Here is a 14,351-nt window from a genome sequence, read left to right as displayed (position 1 = left end):
TATTAATTAGTTATTTGTTTTGTTCTCCTCTTTGGTTCCAAAAACAAATAAATTGTTCTATTTCTCTTTTCATAAGTTATTTGTATTTCCGATTACTATCAATATTTTTATTATTTAATCCCTTTCAAATTCTTGTTCTTATGTAATTATTTTATCAGACTTCACTATTGTTTGCCTTACTTTCAGCCTAGAAGTCTGGCACCTACAAAAATTCGTTCCTTACCTTTTGTGCATTTTACGAAGTATTTTATTTTACAAATTATTCTCTTCTTTTTATCTCCCTCTGATGGGACAGCGTTTAGTCTATAGATTTACAACGTTAAAATCTGGGATTTGATTTCCCGCGGTGAACAAGGCAGATAGCTCACTAAGGCATTGTTCTAAAACTAGCAAACAAACCATTTGATCTTCACCATTCTTGCAAAATATTTCTCTTTTTCGAACTTAGCTATAAACTGCCTTCGCCATTTTATCTTTTTCTTTTCAACCTTATGTATTCTTGCAATTTCCTCAATTTTAAATCAGAAGTTTCTTTTAACCAATTCTACAATACGCTTCTCAACTACTTTCCACAGTTTTTGTTCTGCCCCTATTTTATATAGCTTGGAGTACCTTTAATACAACTTTCAGGTTTTCTTTCTTCTCCACCAGTGCCTTCTTTTGTTTCTTCTGTCCTACGCTTGTAATATGGCTTTTGTAATATGTATAATTTCTTCTTTTTTTAATAATTCGCTTCTTACAACTTACAATAAATTTTCCAGTAGCTTCTAAATTCCCCTCTCCGTGGCTGGAATTTTCATTCTTTTTTCTTGCCTTCCTTCTGCTCTTACTCATTTTAATTAGTGAATGCGATACTTTCATATATTCTAGATTATTTTAGATACAATTTATCTAATTTGATAAAATACCATCTCTTCCTGGCTTTTACTCCAATCTGTTTAACTGTTTTCACTTAGCTTCTTTACTCATGACGCGCCTGACTTCTTACTTCTGTAACTTTCTTTCTCCAATACAACTTATCCTCCTTCACCTGTATTTTATTTTCTCCTGCTGTAAACTAATATATTTCCCTGTGTAACATTTCTTATTACTATGTTCTTATTCTCTAATTGTTTCTTCACTCGTTATTTTTTATCCTTATTTTAAGATTACCTTATTGTAGGTGATTGTATCAGAAAAAAGAATGTCATGAGTAAAAATCTTGTAAAAATACGTAAAGAATAGTTTGTTCTACTCGCTAATTGGAGGGACATTTGGGGTTTTTCTCTAATCTACCATTCAAATACTTTGAAAGAAAATAATATATCAATGTGCTATGCTTATCACCAATCAATATGCCTTAAAAATTGTATATTTTACCTACAAATATTTAAAGACAACCTCTTTACAAAGACAGCTATACACCTCAAGCCATTGAATCATAATAGTGTTTTGACCTAAGAAAATATTGCTTATAACACTTTTACCATACATTTTTTGAAACCAAAAAGAAAAAAGTACTTATTTTAAAACTTCTGTACCAATAAATATTATAATAATTCACAACTGCGTAAAGTAAAAAGTACTGCAAAGTTATTTGTGATGAAACAAGTTTCTATGTTCAAGACATGCATTAGAGGTATCAGTATTTGTTTTTGAATTTCGCGCAAAGCTACTCAAGGGCTCTCTGCACTAGCCGTCCCTAATTTAGCAGTGTAAGACTAGAGGAAAGGCAGCTTGTCATCACCACCCACCGTCAACTCTTGGGCTACACTTTTACCAACGAATAGTGGGATTGACCGTCACATTATAACGCCCCCACGGCTGAAAGGGAGAGCATATTTTGTGTGGCTGGGATTTGAACCAGCGACCCTCGGATTACGAGTCGAATGCCTTAACCACCTGGCCATGTCGGGGCCAGAGGTCTCAATAAAAGTTGCTTTTTCAAAATGTTAACGGTAATTTTTTTTCAGGTTCAATAAATCAGGTTCGATAATAAATTTAACCTTACTGGGTTTTTAAAGTGCTTAATTGACTAAACTCAGGTTCAATTATTAATTTTTTCAGAAGACATTTTGAAATATAAAATGTCATAAGTTTAAGTAAAGGCTAATGAGAAAGAATGAGATCTCTAATTCGAATCGTGTAGTTTTAATGAAAAATTTGTGATGTTTTACAAGACTCAAGAAAACCTGTGGAATAAAACATATGATGTGAGTACAAATTATGTACAATCATATAATTTTTGCTTTATGCATTTACAGACTGTTATGTTTAAATATTTTCAAAATACCAACATCTGATTACGCTACAAAGTAATTAAGGTAGCATAACGTCGACACAGAGCCTATCTGTCATTACAGCTAACTGATATAATTTTTTTTACGACAAAGCAATGCTACTACGCCGTTGGATATTATGGTATTGACGTATTTTCTTCGACAAAAGTGATCCTTTTTGCCCTGTTTGCTCCAACGAAATATAATTGAATAAAATTATTTGATTGTGTTGGATATAGAAACGAAAATTATCATATTGCATTATTCTGTTGTTGTTTGTAGCACTAGAATGAAAAGCTATTATCCCCTAGTAGGTCTAAAATGGACAAACGATAATAGCTACAATCGTATTTTATTATTAACATAGTCCATTCCGTTCTGATAGAAATAATGTATTATTAATAAAATCGAACAAGGTGAGAACATGCAAGTTGATATTGTAATAAATTTGTCCGCATTGAAGTTATGACATTTACCTATTCCAGCAATCTATAAAATATCTTAAAATGCTTTGAATAAATTGCTTAAAATAATATAATAAACATAAAAAGTAATGTATCATAAGTAAAATCTCAAAGCATGTAAGATTTTAAAAAACATGTCTTGTTTTAAGAATGAAATAGGTAATAATAAATATTTAATTCATAAGCCTAAATTAAATTGTTAAACATCAGTATTGTGAACGTGTATTATTTAATCTATGTTTCTTTTAGCAAGCACAATACACAAGGTTTCAAGCATGGCATCAATCTATGCAATAGTGTAATTAAAACGTATTCTCCATTTATTCAATTTCAGTGTAAATAAGTGTACAACTGTACACACTATATATTTTAACTGTATTTTAAGTTTTTCAACCTTTGGATATAGCTAAAGGATATCATTATTTTCTGCATGTTTACAAGTACAAATCTTACTTAATTTGAATGCACTCTCAAATATCATTATTAATTCAGCAGAACAAATATCATATTTTTCTTTCTCATTGTTCAAATTAACATTGACGACTAAGAAGCAGAGTATCTGACTACTTGTCTTCAGACTCTGGACTGTATTCAGATGTTTGAGAGTTCAAGGTTGACTCGCGTCATGTTGTTACGTCCTCCTTGGCCAAGACATTTCATCCAATTATTCCATTCCATCACGCTGTATGATATGTAGCAGGTGATTGCCGGAAGTTAACCTGTGATAATCTTGCATTTCCTTTCAGAGAAAATGTGCTATAATTTTTATCCATTTGTAACAATTAATCTGCAGTCAAGAACTGGATCCATTGTGCTCTTTCAGCATGGGAAGGATTAGTTTAGTTGTCATCGTGTTCTTGAGTTTACTTCACCATTTATGGTGAGCAATGCTGTAGTCTGTCCTTAATACATCAGGTATATCAGACGTCAACTTATCGTGTTTTTCAGTTCACTTCAACAGTTATGGTGAGCAATGCTATGGTCTGTCCTTAATACATCAGATACATCAGACGTCAAGTGATCGTGTTCTTGAGTTTACTTCAACAGTTATGGTGAGCAATGCTGTAGTCTGTCCTTAATACATCAGATACATCAGACGTCAACTGATCGTGTTCTTGAGTTTGCTTCACCATTTATGGTGAGCAATGCTGTAGTCTGTCCTTAATACATCAGGTATATCAGACGTCAACTTATCGTGTTTTTCAGTTCACTTCAACAGTTATGGTGAGCAATGCTATGGTCTGTCCTTAATACATCAGATACATCAGACGTCAAGTGATCGTGTTCTTGAGTTTACTTCAACAGTTATGGTGAGCAATGCTGTAGTCTGTCCTTAATACATCAGATACATCAGACGTCAACTGATCGTGTTCTTGAGTTTGCTTCAACAGTTATGGTGAGCAATGCTGTAGTCTGTCCTTAATATATCAGATACATCAGACGTCAAGTGATCGTGTTCTTGAGTTCTCTTCAACAGTTATGGTGAGCAATGCTGTTGTCTGTCCTTAATACATCAGATACATCAGACGTCAAGTGATTGTGTTCTTGAGTTTACTTCAACAGTTATGGTGAGCATTGCTGTAGTCTGTTCTTAATTGCCCATATCCTCTCATCTCAACCTTCAGGAATCTTTTCGATTATTTGAAAACTTAAAAGTTTCTTCTTTATACATGATTTGCAAAGTTTCGTTTCAGCTATAACAAAGTAAATCTTTAAACAAATTATGCGTAATTAAACATGACAATATCAACAAAATAGTTGGTAAAGAATAAAACAAAAAAAACATTGGGAAAAATGTTCACTTTTGTTTTATTATCCCTTGCTCAGTTAAAAAAAAGTTTATCTAACTGTAAAGAATAACTAATTTCTAACTGTTAAGTTTTGTATAAAATAAAACCATTTCAAGAACTATCCGAGTAAATCCTTTATTAAAAAAAATGTCATCGACTTAAAACATCAGAATAAGAAAAAAACTTGCAATGTTAGAAAGAGAAGGTACTCATTTCTTATAGAGTTAAATATTTTCCACATATTATAAAAAATATTTTAGTGTTTTAAGTGTTACAAAAATATTTTAAATTAGTACTTTTATTTTAGTTTTCCTACATCTGTCAAAGTATAACCATTCCGAAAAGTAATTACACACGTGTAGTTCTTGTCTATTTAGGATAAACAAAATAAGCTTAAAAATTTTATATTTTTCAAAGATCTGCTTATTTAGAAATCAAATACGTGTATTAGCATATTCAGAATTCACAAATATCGTATATTCAAAGGCTTTTTTGTTTTGAATTTCGCGCAAAGCTACTCGAGGGCTATCTGCCCTAGCCGTCCCTAATTTTGAAGTGTAAAACTAGAAGAAAGGCAGCTAGTCATCACAACCCACTGACAATTCTTGGGATACTCTTTTACCAAAGAATAATGGGATTGAGTGACACATTATAACAACACCACAGCTGAAAGGGTGAGAGTGTTTGATATAACGGGGATTCGAACCCGCGGCCTTCAAATTACGAGTCGAGTTCCTTAACGACTTTCCATGTCGGGCTCTATATTCAAAGGCAATGAAAGGCATGTGTCAGTATTTTTAGATAAGTTTCATACTTTTAGTAGATTTTTTATATTTATAAAAATGATTTTTGAGTTTATTTGCAAATAAGTTTCATGATCTAAGATTTATATGTACTTGTTCTAATTTTCTTTTCTATGTAAAATTTTTAATTTAATTTGTTAAATATTCTGAAACATATGACAATTTTTAATCTTGTTTGTGAAGTAAAAATGTTCTTCATTCTACTTTAGCCGATGATGACAGAATGACGTAGTTTTATCTTGTTTGTGAAGTAAAAATGTTGTTCATTCTACTTTAGCCGATGATGACAGAATGACGTAGTTTTACAGAATGATGTAGTTTTACAGTGGCTCAAACACTACACTGACATATAAGAACTTTGGACGACAGTATATTGAATTTTTCATCTCCTTGCTATCTCTTTCATATCGTCTTCCAGCAGCAAAGCAGTATTTCTGTGGACGTAAATCGCTAGAGACACCAGATTTGATACCTGTGATAGGCAGAACACAGATATCCAATTATGAAACTTCGTGCTTAACTTTAACCAAATAACATCTCTCTGTTTTCATCTACTTTCTATTGTTTGCCACAGCTATGCGAATAATTGGTCATATTGCAATGATTCGGGTCCAAAATAAAAGTTAAAAATAATGATAAAAATAATTTTGTTTTTGTTTTCTCTTTTGTTTCCAACAATTTAGTAGTTTTAAAGTTACACCGATGAAAACGAAAAAGGTTTCTTGGCATGAGTATCTCAAATTATAAGAACAGTATATGTTACCTGTTCAAGTTCCTAATAAAAGCTCATTTACTAATAGGAAGTCGGATTGTTTTAGTAAGTGCATTATACAGCATAAAAATATTTCATTAGTTTATTTGGCTAAATTAGAATGACAGTAAGTTACTGAAAGTTTCTTTAACAAAAACAAAAAAGCTGGTTGTGTTTTAAATAGTAAACTTAAAAACGATTAATATTTTCGCTTCACTTGTTACACAATATTTTTAGGAAAGAACAAAACCATTTAACTGATGAAGTTACTTCTCTAGTTACATTCAGGTTAATTTTATCATTTTGTGTATCTCGTTTAGTTGATTATTTGACAGTTTATAAGTTTTTAGCAAAAGCGTTGTCACTCAATATACGTAGAAAAAAATAAGACACTTTAACTGATGAAGTTACTTCTCTAGTCACATTCAAGCTAATTTTATCATTCCGGGTATCTCGTCTTGTTCATTATACAACAGCTGGGTTTGCGAAAAAGGGTTTGCACACAAAAACTAATTAATTAACCGGAAAGATCTTCTTCAGTTACTTTTAACTGTATAGATTTATTTTAGGTGTGACATTATATATTTGTAAATAGACAGGTATATTTACTTGGTAGTTATAAAGAATTTCATTCGGTTCAAAAGGTTCTATGTAAGACATGAGATTGTCAACAGAACAAGTAGAAAATCGCAGACATTTCTGGTATGCCATGCGCGATAGAAACATAAAAAAATATTTTTATTAGTTGGCGTTAAATGTGGTCTCGTGCTTATGTAGGAGCAGATCCCATTAACGTTGTTTTCATTTCATGCATCTCTCAACTAAAGAAACCCCGAAGGAGAAAGCAGCCATAACGAAGCTTTGTTAGCGATCAGGAAACAATGTTGTAAAAACATTGCGGCATTGTTCTACCATCTGGTGATGAGTTTTAATGTTATTCAGTGACAAAAGATAATACACTGTGTAGTTCGATTCAATCAGCACCGTTATGTCTGAACAACGTACTTATGGACTGGGCTCAAGCCTTTATTATCATCCTGTATTTTATTATGACTTCATAGGAAACATAACTGTTTCTAAATTAGTTAATTTCAACCACAAAAAACTGATGTAGTAACTCTTATGATAAATTGGCGGATAACAAAATTATTTCAAGAAAAACGCTGATGACATTTAACATAATAACGTTTGCAAATTTCAGTCCTCTGACAGGGAAAGTAACAAATAAATCCAAATGACTGGTGTTCGTTAGGAAAAAAAATTCAATTACAGTTCACATATCATTTGGCTTCTATGAGTCTTTTCAGATCGATTGGTACAAGAATCATTTTTGTTAACGTTTCATAGTATAAAATATTACATTTATTTTGTTTAAATGCTAATAACTTACAAAGCTGTTCAGTGATTGAAAAAAAAATCGAAAAGAACACGTGATAAAAGTAACAAGTTTAAGCATCTTTATTATCGTAATTACTACTTTTTTTTTTCTTACTGCAAATCTGAACTCTGTAGCAGATAGGGTGTAGCCTAGCCGTTAGTGTAATGGACCGTATACTCTACGGTTCTCGTCATGATGCCATATATTTGAGCTACGCACTATGAAGCTTATTGTGAGTTATAAGAGCAACAATAAAATTCGATTAATCGATTAATGTAGGTAAAGAATTGACAGCCTGTCCCTCTAGTGTGTCAGCTCAAAATTACAGATGGCTAGTACGCATAGTAGCCAACCATTCAGGTATAGCAACAATGAACTAAAATCATCGTCTTCTCTCACTAAATATAAATTGTTTTTGGTTGTTTTTCATACGCGAGTTTTTCTTGCTAATCTTTCCTATAACTTTATATATTATTTTTGCTTCAAATAAGAACACTTCACAAGTCATGTGTATTTAGTGTTCGATTATTACACATTATTTACAGATGTTCATAGATGAATGAAGTTCATGATAACCTCTAAATACATTATTATGTGTGTTTTCAGTATTACTTTTATAAGTGTTCAATTGTGCATATGGTCTGTTACAGTGGACATTAACTGTATTCCTTCAAGGATATTTTCCTCATAGCTTCTAAATTTCTTAAGATATTTCTGCTTCTCTCTGATATATTTGATCTACCAGTATTCTCTAGTTCTAGTCTGTGTCTCTCGATCTTCTATTTGCAATCCTTCAAAGTGTGTGTTTCATCACCACTCAATCTGATTATCTCTTATTACAGTTTCTAGCCTGTTAATTTCTGCGCTTCCTTAATACTTTTTTTCATGTTTTTAATCTTGGATATCTGTAGCAGTGTTTTCCTTTATTTTTTATTCATCTCGCTATATGAGAAGTTGAAAACAGTGCTATCACTAATCTACTTCATTATCTGCGTAAAAACAAAATACTGGACCACTTCATTATGTGCCTATCTTGATCAGAAAAGAATAATTAATGTACTTCGCTATCAAATTTCTTCAAATGTTAGAACTGATAATTCTGATTCGTTGTTTCACTATCTTGACTGAGGAAATAATATTAATTTATCTCACAAGCAATTCATTATAAGATTAAATAATCGTTATGTTGTTGTTGTGTTTTTCGTCACTACATATTTCAGGGAACTGAGATAAACCAACTGACTATGAACTTGTCTTTAATACGAAACTAACTAAAATACTTAGTTTTCTCACCGTCTGAGTCAGGAAAACAAAACTAGTCTACCCGTTACCAAATTATCTCAAATAAAACTGACTAAACTGCTTTGTTACCTCTCTAATAGGATTAGGAAACGAGGACTAATCCACCTCAGTAACAGGTTATCTCGAGTACGAAATTTACTAATCTTCTTACTTACCGCTCTATCTGGCTCAAAAACTAAACCTACCCCACTTCACTATCACATTATATTGATTAATAGATTACAGCAGATCCGCTTTAATATATGTTTGAATAAGGAAACAATTAGGAATATTTAGAATCACTGTCTATCTGAATACAAAAACATGATCTCAGTTAACGGCTACTTCCTCGTTGTTTGTTTGTTACTAAGCACAAAACCACACAATGGACTATCTGTGCCCAGTACTCTGCGATAATCGAAGCCTGATTTTAGTTTTAGTTTGTTGTTGTTTATCATTAAGCCAAAAGCTACACAAAAGGTTATCTCTACTCTGCCTACCATGAAAACATACCGCTGTGCCACTGGGGAACCTGATTTTTAGAGACATAGCTCATCATATCTTTCGCTAAGTCATCGGCTGAATGAAACTGTTTTTTCTTATATCAATCAATATAAGATATTTATGAGCTTAATCAACCGCTGTTTGCTATTTTTTAATTATATTTGATTTCTGTTTGCTGTTTCATAATACGCGTAGCTTCAAATTTTACATACTTCACAGTTTTGTTCGTTATTTCCTTAGAGCTACCTGTTCTATAAATGTGGCTTAATGATTAACGTATTGTACTCGAAAACCGAGTGTTTCATGTTTCACACATCGCGCTATCGTCGAATTGTTTATTTGTTTGTTTTGAATTTCTCGCAAAGTTACACGAGAGCTATCTGTGCTAGCCATCCCTAATTTAGCAGTGTAAGACTAGAGGGAAGGCAGCTAGTCATCGCCACCCACCACTAAATCTTGAGCTATTCTTTACCAAATAATAGTGGGATTGATCGCTCATTATAACGCCCCCATGGCTGAAAGGGCGAGCATGTTTGGTGTGACGGAAATTTGGACCCGCAACCCTTGGATTGAAGTCGAGTTCCTTAACCACCTCGCCATACTGGGCCAGCTATCGTCGAACATTTAGTTGTGGGTACATTACAATATTGACAGTCAATCCTACAATTCGTTGAGAGTAGAGGATCCATTGGTTGTTTTCCTTTCCCTCTGCGTTGTCTATAATTTGAAACTGTGGACCACGCAGAGGGAAAAGAAAGAAACATATGCAGAATATATTAAAGGACTGAAGAAATATATACTTCATAACTAGTCCTGTGATACCTTGAAACAGTAAGGTTAAGAATTTTACACTCATTGAATCCTTTAGTCTACTCTGCAATTGTTGATACTTGACATTTGCAAAATTTTTAGTTATAGTTCTAGTCGAACAAACATCGTTTGGAACACAACCATCATCTAACAAACTAATATTACATTGCAGTAATAAACATTTCATAAACGATCCATACCTTCTATTCTTACTTCTCACTGGCATAACGCTGCGTCTGCTGTAAAGTACTGCGAGAAACTAGGTTTCGATACCCGTAGTAGACAGAGAACAGATAAGTATTTCTCGAATAGTTATAGCTCTGCATTCACTTACAATTACTTAACTTTTCTTCCTGTTTTTATACCATTGAGATCGTGTTTACTTATATATATGTGTGTGTGTTTGTGTGCAAGTTGTCTCATACACGAATGTTCAGATTCCGATAAGACTCCACAGAAGTATTGTAAAATTGTTGCAGTGAGTTTTATGGGCCCCTGGTAATGATAAAATCATATATTTCTAGAGTAAATATAGATGCAGTTTATATGGCCATTATTACTTTATTCACGAATGATGTGACAAGAAGCAAAACACATATTTTTCTTATTCGATATCTGCCAGTCGATTGAAATTGTAATTTTGGGGAAAATAAAAATAATAAAATATAGTATTTCGAATCGAAATTGGTATAGATAAATAAAGACAAACATATATTTTTCATTAAATATTTGGAGATTAGGATAGGTATATTTTTGTAAAATTTCAGTTGCCTGACTGACTGCGCGGCAAGAGAAGGGGAGGGGCATTAAGAAGGAGGAGGTCAAAATGGTTTTGTTTCTTGGTCGTCGTGCACATCTACTCTTTAAAGACCGAATAGTAGGATCTGACAGTGACACTTCTAACGCATCCATGACCCCAAACTACGAAACGTGAGTTTTTCTCTGTCGGTAGCAGGACTTTAATTTGAAAAGAAAACAACTCATTTTCGTAGCCCATTACGCTAACCATCAGGCCATGTTTAGCCCCTTCAATCACCACTTATTCCTTTCCAAAGCGTCTCATATAAACTTGACTTACAACAGTATTATTCAACCATGCATTTATTTCTACTTAACTTTATCTCTAGCAATTTATCCTTTCCATTTTAGTATCTCCAGTGTATCCTTACTTTTACGATCTTGTTTGTATACCATCCACATGGATATTATGTTCTAGCTTTTAAAGCCACATAGCTGGAAACTAACTTTAAACTCTTGTTACTCGGTCGTTCTGTCTAGGTTTTATGAGACGTAGCCGCTGGTTTATTACAAGATATAATACTAATTCATCGACAAATAAGTACTGAATGACCGAGATTTTAAACACCAGAGTTTCCATACCTGTGGTAGGTTCAGAGTACGTATTACATGATGTAACTTTGTGCTTCAAAATAAACAAAGACTGGTATGTTTATAAATTATTTAATAATGTTTTAAGAAAATTAAAATTGGTGATATAAAACGTTTTTGTATGATCTATAATAACTAACTATTATTGTGACACTTTATTAACAAATAAGTTAACTTTACAAATAAACATCAGTTTTAAATTTAATTGAATAACTCACTCTACTAACATAATATTACAACTCAATAGTGTGTTTAAGAAAACTCAGATGTTACTCTTTCTATTTAATCTATATTGTTAGTTATTGATGCCGCTGCGTTTTTAAAACATGCAGCATATAAATTCATACGGGTTAGCAATGTTTATTGTAAACCCGAATAGTTGAAGTACATATCAAAATTTACATCGTAAACGAATACCTCTTAAAAACAGACAAGCATATGAAACCTTATGACCAAAGCACTTTCAAAATGTGGACCTTCCTTCATCAGGGGTAAACTTGGATATAAGACAAAAGTTGGTGAACAAAAACCATAATTTTTTTTAAATGTATTTATATTGGTAAACTGTATGCATGGCAAAGCTATCATGTAACCTGCCGCCTCCTTACTTTTGAATTACTAAGCAGAGGGAAGGTGGCCAGTCAACAGCAACCACCACCCTAAGCAATTTATTGCCACTCTTATAATTACTTACAACTTAAAGTGTGAGGACTATTTTATGGTATCTCATGGGTTCGAAAACAGTGTACCTTATCCGACATCTAGAGCTCTACCACAGGGCCAACAAGGGCCTTTTTTTCGGATACAATCACAGGAATTTTATTTTCCAAGCCAAATAATGACTAAACCATTGAGTATCATGAACTACATAATTTTCAACAGCCAAGCTACTTCGTATTTATGCTCGACAATCAAAGGCTCTCATATGCCAAAATTTTAACGTTTGTTAGTGAATTTATCTGAGGTGTATATTTTTCACCAACCAGTTATGTTTTTCTACTTACAAAATTCACTGACTTTTATTTGAAAGCTAAACGATAAACACGTGTTCAGTTAACCAGTTTCATACTCACGCAATATTCATAGAAGGAATCATACAGACAAATCTTATTACTTTACATGTTTACAACCTTTTGTTGTGTGAGCCCTACTATTCCTGAAAACTCTTACAGAGTAAATTACATATATTTCGTTCGTACTATATAGTTTGAGTTTTATTTTATTTCGTTGACACATTGAAAGGTTATCGCAAGCTTGACCTAACAGAGCTGTAATAACCAAATCAGTACTAAGACTTATTCTGTTACATCTCAGTTTACTTTACTGAACTAGAAATGCAAAGATACTCATTTATGGCATTTCCATTTTTATACAATACATATATATTTCTCCTCGCATTTGTACACGGGACCTCTCGAACACAAGGCGAGTGCTCTGCCAACTGAGATGAAGGGCTGGCTTCCGAGCACTTGCTTGTAAAACACTTTTTAACAACTCAACTACATTCTCCCCTCTCACAAACAAGGCCCATCCTCGTCAGGAGAACGGCAGCTAGTTTGCTTGGTGTCAACTATTGTATATTTTATTAATATATCTATATTGATATGATGAGCTGAAACTACTACACAGTTGAAAATAGTTGAACCTAATTTTAACAATAAATATTCCTGGCAAGTTGAGCAAGAGACTGAAATACTTAGAAAGTTTCGGAGAATAAATCGCCAAACAACTGACTCTGTTTCTAGCAAACATTTTTTTTCGGTTTACAACATGTAAATTCGTACATACCACTCCCAAAAATGCATCAGGATTAAATTCGAATGATAAAAATCCACTTTCTAGCCTAAGACTAAACCACCAATCATCATTTAGAGATAATTGTAAATATGACAGCGACCTCTTAAAATGCATTTGTGCTTTTACTGGACGACTTAAATATACAAAGAAATATATACATTTCCCCACTGAGTAATATTTAATGTTTTCTGGCGTTAAAACAAAGTACTTCGAGTGAAAGGTGGGCATTTACAGATGACCAAAGATGAAACTGAATTAAAGCTCAAACATTATTACAAAACAAACAAAAGTTCTTAATTTATATTAGCATTTTAAGCAGTTAGTGTATTCAGAGAAGGTCTTCACGGATTGACATTATTTCTAAATTAAATCGTATGTTTGTAAAAAACTACACTTTAGTCTCGATTAAAGCAAGCCGATACTTACTTCTGTAGTGCACGTGCAGATTCGGTTGAGCGTTTGGTTGACCAGCCACGTCAGTCACGGATCTAATGATCGACCAGGAAGGCAACACGACGTCTTCTGGAAACTTATATACTCATCTTTGTCTTCCTCTCATTCCCCTGGAATGAATTCCTAGAGATATAAAATACTGTCCTTCTCTGTCTTTGCAGATCTAACCAGTCTTGGATGATACTAACTATCCTTCTGAGCAACTCCAACAGTCGTCTCACAAACATAAACGATCCACAACATTCATACGGGTCATGCGCAGTACACTCTCTAAAACTCTCATTGATTGCCATCTCGATGCACTTCTAGCTGATTCGACTACCAACTTTTTTCGTTGATGTCTGCAGTGCACATTTTATCGCGTTATGCAGAACGAAGTTTTAATCTGTGTAAATTAAATATCATAACCTGAAATACCTGATTTCGTGTAATTTTAATTTACAGTAACTTAATTTTTACGTGCATGAATACACAACGTAAAGTAGTATGAATCTGTGATAACTCTTTATAATATTTGATTGCGTAAACGCACTTTGACCAATCCAGTAAACATAAAACAGCATAATTAAATATTTTTCCTTGTTATTTCAAGTTAGTGTGTTTATAAAACTTCATATTAATATTTTTACATTACTTAGCGTTACTTACTTTTTTTTTGTTTTTACGGATCACG

At 32.9% G+C, this 14,351-nt stretch overlaps 1 protein-coding gene across 1 annotated transcript in view; it reads right to left on the bottom strand.

Annotated features, from left to right (window-relative positions):
• LOC143250629 (leucine-rich repeat neuronal protein 1-like) overlaps positions 1-13,901 on the bottom strand; it is a 54,230-nt gene extending 40,329 nt beyond the window's left edge. Inside the window, exon 1 of the mRNA XM_076501485.1 lies at positions 13,652-13,901. The gene's annotated coding sequence lies outside the window, so the exon portion shown is untranslated. The remainder of the gene's footprint in view (positions 1-13,651) is intronic.
• Between the last annotated feature and the right edge of the window lie 450 nt (positions 13,902-14,351).

Source organism: Tachypleus tridentatus, chromosome 5 (genome assembly GCF_004210375.1).
Source record: "Tachypleus tridentatus isolate NWPU-2018 chromosome 5, ASM421037v1, whole genome shotgun sequence".
NCBI lineage: Eukaryota > Metazoa > Arthropoda > Merostomata > Xiphosura > Limulidae > Tachypleus > Tachypleus tridentatus.
Note: the sequence above shows the minus strand (reverse complement) of the source record. Positions and strands in the feature narration are given on the sequence as shown.